This window comes from Gracilinanus agilis, chromosome 1 (assembly GCF_016433145.1).
Source record: "Gracilinanus agilis isolate LMUSP501 chromosome 1, AgileGrace, whole genome shotgun sequence".
Classification (NCBI taxonomy): domain Eukaryota; kingdom Metazoa; phylum Chordata; class Mammalia; order Didelphimorphia; family Didelphidae; genus Gracilinanus; species Gracilinanus agilis.
Window position 1 is genome coordinate 707,526,366 of NC_058130.1, and position 11,107 is coordinate 707,537,472.

The following is an 11,107-nucleotide window of genomic DNA, read 5'->3' on the forward strand; positions in this document are numbered from 1 at the left end:
TCCTAGGTGAGGAGCCGAGGCCGCTAGAGGGCGAGGCGGGGGCGGGGCAGAGTCATTCCAAGGTCAGAACGGCCCCGCCCACTGGCTCCTCCTGGGGTGGGGGGGGTGGGGGGGTCTCTGTGTCTCTGCGTCTCTGTGTCTGCGTGCATTCCTCGAGGGCAGAGTCTAAATGTGTTTGTTCATCAAGTTAGTAAATACTTATGAGTTTGCTAGGAGGCATGTTTGGACAGAATGCTGGACTTGGAGTCAAGACACCTTGAGTTCAAATCCTGCCTCAGACACTTATTAACTGTGCCACAGACCCTAGGCGAGCCTCTTCACTTCTGTTAACTTTTTCCATCCATAAAATTCAAGTAATAATAGTATCTCTCTCACAAGGTTGTTGAGATAATAGCACAGTGCCTGGCACATCGTAAGCATTTTTAAAATACTTATTATTTATTATTATTATTATATGAGCATCAATTGTGTTGAGCAAACCTCAACATTAATATTAAATATTAAAATATTAAGCATTAAATATTAAAATATTAGATGTTAATATTAAATATTAAAATATTGGTTATTGAATATTAATATTAAATATAATTGGCAGTGGTGCTGGGTATGAATTACTTAAGTCAAGAATTTGACAGGTAGAGAGGTGCTATCTTTTTATTTTTATTGTTATTTTTTCCAATTAGATATAATAACAGCTTCTAACATATTATGTTTTAAAATTTTGAGTTCCCAATTCTCTCCTTCCCTCTCCTGCCCTCTCATTGAGAATGCAACTTGATATAGAGAATGCATATACAGTTATGAAAAACATATTTCCATATTAGGCCACAGACCGGAAAAAAAAAAGAAAAAGAAAGTTAAAAAAGTATGCTTCCATCTACATTCAGACTACATCAGTTCTTGCTCTGTAGGCGGAATAGCAGTTTTCATCATAAGTCCTTCTGATATGTCTTAGATCACTGTATTGCTGAGAATAGCTGTCAGTCACAATTGATCATTGTATAATATTGCTGTTTTTGTGTACAACGTTCTCCTGGTTCTTCGCTTTGCTTCACTCTGTGTCAGTTCATATGTCTGCCTATGTTTTTCTGAAACCATGCATCATTTATTTTAGCATAATAGAATTCCATCATAATCATAATCCACAACTCGTTCAGCCATTCCTCAATTGATGGGCATCTCCTCACTTTCCATTTCTTTGCCACCACAAAGAGAGCTGCTATAAATTTTTTTTGTACAGATAGGTCTTTTTTTTCTCTTTTCTTTAATCTCTTTGGGATATAGTTCTAATAGTAGTGGTATTGACAGGACAAAGGGTAAGCACAGTTTTAAAGTCTTTTGGGTATAGTTCTGAGAAGATTTATTTCTATTATATTGAATTATTTCTATTTCTGGGTCTTGAATTGAGGCTCAAGTTTGTCCTTCAAACCCTCTTTTCTTGTTCTTTTGTTTCTAGAAAATTCAAGAAATGCTTTTTTATATCTTCTACCCTAGAGTATCTCTCATTATAGGGCAAATAAAAAATAAGAATGTTGATTCTTTCTTCCTTGGTAAATAAAAACCAGCTTAGACCAAGTATGTCTGCAGGCAGCAGGACAATGTTCTTGAGTCTCACATTGAAAAGTATTGAAAAAAGTCACTCCTAACTGGGCAGAACCTGATTTCTTCTTTTAGGCATAGGAATCCTACCAGTCTGGAGATTTTCCATCATCACCAAGGAACTGAGGAAAGACTGAGAGGATACTGGACCATTTCCTCATTACCTATTTACTAGTTGGAGATGTCTTAGGCTATCTAGGGGAAGAGCTCAATAATGAGCTTCCAAAATTGTATTGAATGATTCACAAGCTAAGTATCTGACCAATATGAATTCTGATTTTCAACATGACTTGATGTCTGCTGGAATTGCCAACCACATGCATTAGATTTACAATATTTCTCATGTACTCTCAGATGGTTTTGATCTTGTCTGAATCTTTGACCTTGTAGCTGGGTTTTCTCCTATTAAAACTCTGTTATGTAGAAAGGTTTAATCTTAGATAGACACTTCTCTCTACATCATCAGATCTCTGACCTTTCTTTCCTTGGGCAATTTTTTTCATGGATCTTTGTTATGCATCTAAAACCCCTTTCTTGGAAAAGGGATTTCTTCAGTTTTTTCCCCACAAAGACAGACCATTGGGGAACACCTACATTAAGGGACCATGGAATCATAGATTTTTTAAATTTTAATTAATTAATTTAGAATATTTTTCCATGGTTACATGATTCATGTTCTTTTCCTCCCCTCTTCCCACCCCCCTCCCATAGCCAACAAGCAATCCACTGGGTTTTATATGTGTCATTGATCAAAACCTATTTCCATATTGATATTTGCACTAGGGTCATCATTTAGAGTCTACATCCCCAATCATATCCCCATTGAACCATGTGATCAAGCAGCTGTTTTTCTTCTATGTTTCTACTTCCACAGTTCTTTCTCTGGATGTGGATAGCGTTCTTTCTCACAAGTTCCTCAGAACTGTTAGGGATCATTGCATTGCTGCTAGTAGAAAAGTCCATTACATTCGATTGTGCCACAGTGTATCAGTCTCTGTGTACAATGTTCTCCTGGTTCTGCTCCTTTCACTCTGCATCAAGTCCTGGAGATCATTCCAGGTCACATGGAATTCCTCCAATTCATTATTCCTTTCAGCACAATAGTGGAATCATAGATTTAGAGTTGAAAGGAGTCATAAATATAAACTAGTCCGACCACTCTCATTTTACAGATGAAGAAACTAAAACCAGGAAGATTAAGTATATTGTCCAAGTTATACATAAAGTAAGTGGCAGAACCAGGATTTGAACCAAGGTCTTCTATTTTCAAGGGGGCAGCTACATAGCCCAGTAGATAGAATACTAGATCTGGAGTCAGGAAGACCTGGGCTCAAATTCAGCCTTAGACACTTATTAGAAGTGTAACCTGAGGCTATGTACTCAACCCAGTTTGTCTCAGTTTCTCATCTGTAAAATAAGCTGGAAAAGGAAATGGCAAATGACTTCAGTGGTGTTACTCCCATTAACCCAAGGCTTCTGCTTGATGGAAAGGTCTTTATCCTCTTCCTAGAAAGGAAGAGCTTAGTGCTCAATGGAATGGTGAGGAGAGGCAGGAGGTGGAAAGAGGCTAGAATGTCACACCCCCTGCATCTGGGGGTGGAGCCTGCCTCCCAGCTGGCCAAGCCAGGGGTCTAAGCATACCCACAGAGAGGCCTCTGTGTGCCATCTTTGGCATGTGTGCCATAGGTTCACCATCACGATCCTAGGTGAATTTGAGGCAACTGTTCCAGACTAATTACATCCCATGGTACTTAAAACAACTTCCCCAAGTGACTATTGACTTGCTACTAGTAATTTCTGAGGAATCATGGTTAACAAGACAGGTACCTCAAGATGGGAGATAGGCTCATTCTCTAATTTCCAAAAAGATGTGGAATATGCAAACCACAGCTTGACTTGGCATTGTGGTAAAATTCCAGACACACCATTAAAGAGTAGGGAAAACTGTGGTGAGAGAACATGCCATATTCACTAATTTTGTAAAAATTAACATTATTACTAGACTTCATTTGAATGACCAAGGCCAAAGAGTACTGACTCACCAATGTCAGTCTGGAGGGAATCACAATTCTGTCCTTGACTCTTTTAATTTCAATATTTTTCTCAGTTGTTTGGATTAACATGTATATATAGCATGCCTATAAAATTTTTGACTGTCATGGAACCAGGAACAATAGCTAATGAACTGGATTGTTAGAACTGTGATCCAAAAATATCTTGACAAGTAGGAATGATTTGATAGTGAGCATTTATATAACACTTTAAGGTTTTCAGAGTAAAAGCACTTTGCATGTATATGATCTCATTTGAATCACTATAAGGCATGTTATTTTTCATCTACATTTTACAGGTATATAAATTGAGGCACAAAGAATTTAAGTGATTAGCCCAAGTGTCACACAACCAATAAGCACCTGGGGTGGGATTTGCACTTAGATCTTCCTAACTCCCATTCAGAATAGAATTAAATTGTTAGGGTTCAAAATGGGTGGCCTCCAGAGGAACACACGAGACAATGCAATCAAAGCAGGAGAAAGCTTTATTGCCAGTACGCACTGGGGAAACTCATCAAAGAGAGTCCCGAAGCATGCATTCAGAAGAGGGAATATATATGTTTCTAGGATATAGGTACCTTTGTCTTAGGGTGAGCTAATAGTTAGATAGAGGGAGTAGGGGATGCTTTTAGGTGCTGCAGGACATGATTCTTAATCTTCAAGGTTGTTCCGTTTAGGAGTTGTGTCCCTGGGCTGTCAGCCAGAAATAACTGCCCTGCTTAAGCCAAAGAGATAACTGACCCGCTTGGGCACAACGTTATCCAAAACCCCCTGCTTAATTGCCAAGTTTAGCTTTTTGGCCATAATATTCTTATAAGCTATAAGCTATAATATTTCTATAAGCTTTTTTGGCTATAACAAAATATTAAGTCCAACATTGGGATTCAGAAAGACAATTAAATAAAGATAGGGAAGGGGAGATGTCCTTGGGCAGCAGTTCATATAGAAAAAAAGCTAGAGGTTTTGATGAGCCACAAGCTTAATGTGAATTAAAAGTGAGATATGGTTAGGCAGCTAAGTGGCTCAATGGCTTGAGAACCAGGCCTAGAGATGGGAGGTCCTGGGTTTAAATTTGACCTCAGACACTTCCAAGCTGGGTGACGCTGGACAAATCACTTAACTCCCATTAGCTAGCCCTTACTGCTCTTCTGCCTTGGAATCAATATATAGCATTGATTCTAATATGAAAGGTAAGAGTTAAAATAAGAGTGAGATACAGCATACAAAAAAGTTAATGTAACATTAAGATATATTCATAGAAGAATAATGCCTAGAACTGTAACCAGAAAATCAATAATTAATTGCTTAATCAATGGTTAGAATTTTTTAAAAATGTAAGTGTGATTTATAGTAAGAAATTAGTCCTAGGCAAAAGTCTGTGTATGTGACCAGCTTAAGAATGTAGTCCCAAGATAATACCTGAGTTATAATTTAAAGTGTGTGTATTGTTAGAGTAGTTTTAAGTGTATTTTTAGCATATTAATCATGAGTAAGTTACTATGTTCATCCAAAGTGTGTCTGTCAATCCAAAAAAAAAGTGAGCAAACTACCTCATATAGGAAGTTACAAAAAAAACAAAACAAAACAAAACAAAAACTAAGGGTCATGGAGGTCAGTGGACCTACCAGGTCCAGAATTGGTCTCAGAGACCTAGCAGGTCTCAGAATAGTATCCAAGACTTCTTGAACACCTTTTACTGGCATGGGGATGGGGGGTGGGAGATAGACAGGAAATTATAAATGTATGTGTATTTTACAAGATGGGGTCTCAAGTTTTGGACTGAGAAGAAACCTGCACACCTCTGGCCCTGTGATTTCTCTGACACAATAAAGCCAGATCTTTACCAATAAGGGTCTCTGAGCATCTTATTTTTATAGAACTAGGGAGGTCAGAATCCTGCCATGTCTATTCTGGCCAGACTATATCTGAAGTACCTCATTAAGTTCTGAGTTCGACATTTTGGGAAACCCATTGATAAGTAAAATCATAAACAGAGGAGCTGACCAGAGTGGTGAGAGGACTTGAAATTTTGCCATATGAAGATTTGTTGAAGGAACTGAGGAGATTTAGTCTCAGGAAGAGAAGACAACAATTGTCTTAAAATTCTGAAAAGCTGTCATGTGGAAGTAAGTAGACTTATTCTGCTTGGGCCCAAACAGATTTTGTGAAATCAATGGCCAAAGTGTGTGTCACTTTGTCCTTACAGATGGTCACTTTATATAGGGACTGATAGATTAATAAATATTCCTCCAATCAATAAGAAAGGCTCCAAGGGGAATCTGAGGAACAACAGACTTGTTTCATGTCCTTGCCAGGACAACAATGGAGATAACATAGACACATATAGATATACAAAGTATACTCAAAGAAATTTTTTTTAACCCTTACCTTCCATTTTAGAATCAATATTGTGTATTGGTTCCAAAAGAAAAGTGCAGTAAGGGCTAGGAATGAAGGTTAAGTGACTTGCCCAGGATCACCTAGCAAGGAAGTGTCTGAGGCCAGATTTGAACCTAGGACCTCCTGTCTCTAGGCCTAGCTCTCAATCCACTGAGCCACCCAGCTGCTCCCTCAAAGTAATTTTTGAGGTGAGGTGCTAATAGCTGGTGAGGATCAGGAAAGGCTTCATGTAGGAAGTAACATATGAGCTGAGCTCTTAAGGAAACTAGGGATTTTAAAAGGCAGAGGTCATAAGTGAATGAATTCCAGGCAGGGTAGACAGATAATACAAAGGATAAAAGCACAGAGACAGGAAATAGAGTATTTTGTGTGATGAAAGGCCAGTTTGGCAGAGCTGAAGAAAACCTAAAGGCATCAGAAATCCTAAATATAATTATATCAGATGTCTATTATTTTCCAGTCTTTGCCTATATCATTCTAAAGGCTTTATTTCTCTTATTTCTAATCTTCATCTACTCAGTGATCTCTCCAATAACCGTCTCCTAACTATGAACTTTGTCTGCTGGACTCTCTCTAGTGACCAGCTAAACAGACAACAGGTGCTTAAAAAGCATGTGTTTAATGCCTGAAAGACTAAAGGAAAAATTCTCACTCACTCACCTGTGATGTTGCTTCTAAAAATTTCTTTCCCCTCAGTTGCCTGATCATCTAGGATCCATAGCTCTTCCTCTCACTCAAGCTGGAAAAATCACATCTGGTTTAGGTACTAGAAATCCTACTCATGGGGAAGGAAACTGGACTTGGTGTTCGTATAGGATGTTCAGAGCTGTTCTAAGTTCAGTTCCATCCCTTTGTTAGGTGTGAGAAAACAATCCCCTGCCCAGTAGTCTTGAGATAATCATAATTGTAATTCTAAGATAGTTAGCATAAGTCATGAGTTTAGCAAGTTTTTGTGAATATTCTGCTATAAGTATTAAGGTTTTGGATTAAGAAAATAACTGCTTTTGCAAGGCTTTTGTGCCAGCCCCACCCTTTAATATTGCTGTATCAGGCACCCTAACTTGTGATCCATTATATGTCAGGATGCCTAACCTTGAGTTTCATAACCAGATATGAAACTGATCATCACCACCCATCCTTATTCAGGGTGAATGGGCCCAAGTAACATCCTTCTCCCCCCTGACCACCATCAAGTGACTCTTAGGTAATGATCAAAAGATCTATCTTACCAAATAAGGGGTATTTCCTACATGACCTAATCTATGGACAAATATGGGTTGTTTCCTAGATTAATTTACCAATGAGGGTTGTTATTGGGTGACTCTAACCTTTGAAGGCATGATTGATTTTGTGATAATCTTATGTACTTAATATGGAAAAATCAGAATCTTATTCTAAGAGTATATAATTCAGTTCCTTCCAGTGTTCTGGGTCTTCTGTTCTTAGAATAGAGGTCCAGCTTTATTGGAGGACTTGGCCCCCTTCCAATAAAACCTAAATAATTACTTGGCTTGGAAAATGTGACTTTATTTATCCAAAATGATTATTCTAAGAGAAAATTTTTACCACATAGGCTAGATATACTTATAGAATATCTGAATATGTAGAAGCTAAACTCATTCCAGGGGAGCAGCCCTTATCTGCTAACTATTATTAGACTGGAGAGCATGCAGTTCCTGTCCTCCAACCAAGAATCAGACCTCCATTTCCTCAACCTCTGGCCATGCTTTCCTGCTGTTACAGATCTGGATAGGAACCCCTCCTGTGTACCAAAGTGTGTGTCTGTTCTGTTCCCCTCTGGTGTTGCCTGACATCCAATGACTTCAATTTTTATCTTCTACTTTACCCTTCACCATAAAATTCTAACTTTTTTCATCTGAGTAATGTGCTATCTGCCATGCCTTCTTATGTCTACAACAAACAGGTAAGAGAAAAAAGACAACAATTATCTATGTGAGTGTGAAACCTCCTACCCCTTTTATGATTATAATAATATTAGCCTTTATGATTATTTTAATAACACAATCATTAGTTTTGAGTTAATATTAAAAGTGATAGAGTTTGCTTTATAAAATTCTAGGGATTAGCTAAGAAAGTTACAGTTTAGAGTGGTATCAAATCTTGTTTACATCTTTTGACCTTAAGCCCCAAACCAAAAGTTACTACTAAGACCACCTACCCTGTTGGGTGCAAGCTCAAGACAGTCAGGAAGGAGGGGAAGGCCTGCTTTGGGTACAACCTCAGTCACACAGGAGGAGGGCCACTTTTGTTTCTACAAACTGCTGACTCCTAATATTGTCAGTAAAAGACACCAATAGTGCGAAGGCCTTTAAAAGGTCAACAATAATAATAGACTTAATTACCCTCCAAAGTAATCTTCTTTTGCATTCACTTGCTTAATCAGCACTTGATTAAGTCACTAATTAAGAACCCCTATGTGAAAGATATGAGCATCTTTTTCTTTTTTTTTTTTTTTGTATCATTGACACTATGTCATAAGATTTCTCTCTATAAAAAAGGCCATCTTCTAAGTCTCAGGGTCTCTGGTTCTGATGAGATCAGGGTCCCCCTTTATTGTTAGGTGGGCCTCCTCTCAATAAACCTATTATTTATCTTGAAGTTCTGTACTGGTATGATAAATTTTCACCACATCTAGAAAAACATGGAAAAACCCAGGGACTTATTTCAAGAGCCTCAAGTCTGAGTTTCCTGCTGAGGGAGAAGGATACTTTAAGGCTATTGGTCTTCTGGACAAAAATATCCACATGTTCATGTGTGCTCTTCCCACTGGGAAGGTGGAGAGTTTCTACTTATATCTATGCTGTCTAGAATAGACTTTCTAGTGATCCATTAGGATCAGAAAGTTGAAATGCCTCATTTTAGAGCAGAATAGTATGTTAGATTTTTAAAGCTGAATACAACCTTAAAAATAAGTAAAAATAATTTCATTTTACAGATCAAGTAACTGCTTATTTGAAATTCTTGAGTGGTGTCACACTCAATAGAAATAGGGGGCCACTACACCATACCTAAGGATCCTTGTAGGCCACATATTAACTTAGTTTTAAAATGTAATATTATCTAGTTTTATAGTATTTTTATTTTATTAAATATTTCCCAATTACATTTTAATCTAGTTCTAGTCTCACTCAAGAGTGTTGCGGGCTATATGATGTTTGACACCTCTACTATAGCTAAAGTTCCCTGATCTTAGGTGCCTTCATTCCATATCACCTGACACTTTGGGGTTTGCCCACATGAGTGCTCTGGATCTGGACTAGATCACTAATTGGCTCCCTCTCTGTCAATAAGGACACTGAATTGCTACCAGGCTTCTACTAATACTCATTCCCAAATCATCTCTGAGAAACTTCTTCTTTCCAAGGAGAGAATGAGAAATTCTCAAAAAAAATAGTATTGTACTTTCAGCTTTTATTCAGGAGAAATATAATTCTACTTAACACCTATTTCTTCCCTTTCCTTCCTTCCTTTCACTATATACTGACATTCACATAAATACACAGAGAACTTGAAATGATCAGATTGTGTTCCCAACCTCTATGTGCTATTGTGATAATTAGATTAAATCTACACTGCCCATCTTTAGAATTAATCACCAAAGGTTAGAGGACCTACAATTCTGGGAGGTCCATAACCCACTGTGTGCTAGAGTGGGTGATGAATCAGAATCAACTGACTGCCCCCTAGGCAGTACTATGAGAAGCATCTATTGTGATTGGGGACATGCAAATTAGGGAGGAGGCACAGGAAGTGACCCCTTTAAAAGGAGAAGGTCCTCAGTCAGCTGGGGAGCTTCTGGTGAAGAGGGCCGCTGATGAAGGAGCTCTTCTGGTCTGTGGAGGAGTGCTGGCTGGGATGCTGAGACCTTGGTGAGACTGTTTTCAATATCTTCTTTAGAAGTCCATGTGGTGAGTTTAAAGAATGAATCTTCCTGAACTTCTCTTAAGGAACTTCCCTTTAATAGACTCTGTGAATGAAGCTGCTTCATTCACCTCAGGGCCTCTGGCCTTCTGACTCTTGGCTGAGGGTTAATTAGATCTACCTGGATTAATTAGAGGATCGTAGTAATTTACCTACTGTGTTAGATTCTTAGTTCCTTATTTCCTCTCTCTCTTCTCAATTGTAAATAAACTTTCATAAAAGTCAATTTTGACTTGAGATTATTCTTAATTGAGGATTGATAATTGTTCAATCCTCTGGTGACCATCTTTTAATATATTGAACCCAAAAAAACCCTTTTTCCCTCCTTACACTATCCATGGTGCTGAAGCAAAAATATCTTGTTTCAGAATTCAGTGATATTTGAGGACATGGCTTACTCCAGAGGAATAGAGCTGCTTGTCCTTACTTAGGGGCACCTCTACAAGGAAGTGATCCTGGAGAATTATGGAAATTCGATTTCTTTGAGTAAGGCCTCTCCTTTTATAATCAGATCAGATTTGGGGATGATTCCTAATCCTAACTGAGGTGATAGTGGCACCCCATATAAGCCTGACTACTCCTCAGGCATCACATACTCTAAAATTATCCACTTGTCATCCCCTACATCAGTCTCTCAGTTCTCTCCTTTTCTCCTAATGTGTCCTATTTTATCTAAACTGTCTATAACATATAACACTGAGGACAGGCTGGGAAGAAATCTTTTGTACTTTTAATTACTTGCTCTCTAGCTCTTGTATTCATTCTATTCTTTTTTCTAGTAAATAATCCCTAGAAAGTATTCAATTGTGGTCTAGAGTTTGTGGTGGCTGGAGGTAGAAGGGAAAGATAATAGAGAGCAGGTGCCCCAGTCAGACACCAAGGTACAGTTGGAGGATAAGTAAAAAGGTAATCAAGGATCAAGTGTAGCCAATCTGTAGCTTAGAAGTCAAGCAAGTCAAGAAACTAGTTCAGAGACTCAAGCAACGGACAAACCTCACTAGAATGATTCTGAAGTCCTAATTGTAAACAATACTGCTATGGGCAGAATCATTCCTAGAGCACATGTGTTTGTACATGAAAGTGTATGTATGGGAGCATATATGTTCTTGGAA